This window comes from Triticum dicoccoides, chromosome 1A (assembly GCF_002162155.2).
Source record: "Triticum dicoccoides isolate Atlit2015 ecotype Zavitan chromosome 1A, WEW_v2.0, whole genome shotgun sequence".
Lineage (NCBI taxonomy): Eukaryota > Viridiplantae > Streptophyta > Magnoliopsida > Poales > Poaceae > Triticum > Triticum dicoccoides.
In genome coordinates this window covers 535718236-535718478 of record NC_041380.1, presented here as the reverse complement: position 1 = coordinate 535718478, position 243 = coordinate 535718236, and positions in this window count along the sequence as shown.

The following is a 243-nucleotide window of genomic DNA, read 5'->3' as shown; positions in this document are numbered from 1 at the left end:
GCTTGATTTTAGAAGACCATGAAAATTTATTTCAGAATTTTTGGAGTCCGTTTAGTATTTCTTTTTATTTTTTCTTCTGCGCGCAATTATTTAAAAAAACGAACCGACCTAGGGCCGTGTCCGACTAGGACTCCCAGCCCGTTAGGCTATTTAAGCCGGGGGGAGGCCCAGCTAGAGCTAACCCTAGCCCGAGCCGCCCCAGCCCCAGCCGCCGCCGCCGCCTCGCCACCCGCGCCGTCGCCG